Below are 530 nucleotides of genomic sequence, written 5' to 3'. Positions count from 1 at the left end.
TCATCAGGCACTCTATCAGATCTAGGCCCTTAAATCTATTTCTCACTTCCACTGTATAATCATAAAGGATTTGATTTAGGTCATACCTGAATGGTCTAGCGGTTTTCCCTACTTTCTTCAAGGCCAGGGCCGGCAGCTGGGAGGAGCAACCTGAGGAGCGGTGGCTACGCAGGCACAGGATGGCCTAGAGGAGCTATCCCACATTGAAGGTCAGGAATGGTGGCGGTAAGGAGATAACCCTCGTCCACGGTAAGAGAAACCCAAGTAAGATGGTAGGTGTTGCAAGAGGGCATCAGAGGGCAGACACACTGAAACCATAATCACAGAAAACTAGTCAATCTAATCACACTAGGACCACAGCCTTGTCTAACTTAATGAAACCAAGCCATGCCTGCAGGTCAACCCAAGATGGGCGGGTCATGGTGGAGAGGTCTGACAGAATGTGGTCCACTGGAGAAGCGATTGGCAAGCCACTTCAGTATTCTTGCTTTGAGAACCCCATGAACAGTATGAAAAGGCAAAATGATAGG

Source organism: Oryx dammah, unplaced genomic scaffold, assembly GCF_014754425.2.
Source record: "Oryx dammah isolate SB20612 unplaced genomic scaffold, SCBI_Odam_1.1 HiC_scaffold_19, whole genome shotgun sequence".
NCBI classification, from domain to species: Eukaryota; Metazoa; Chordata; class Mammalia; order Artiodactyla; family Bovidae; genus Oryx; species Oryx dammah.
Note: the sequence above shows the minus strand (reverse complement) of the source record.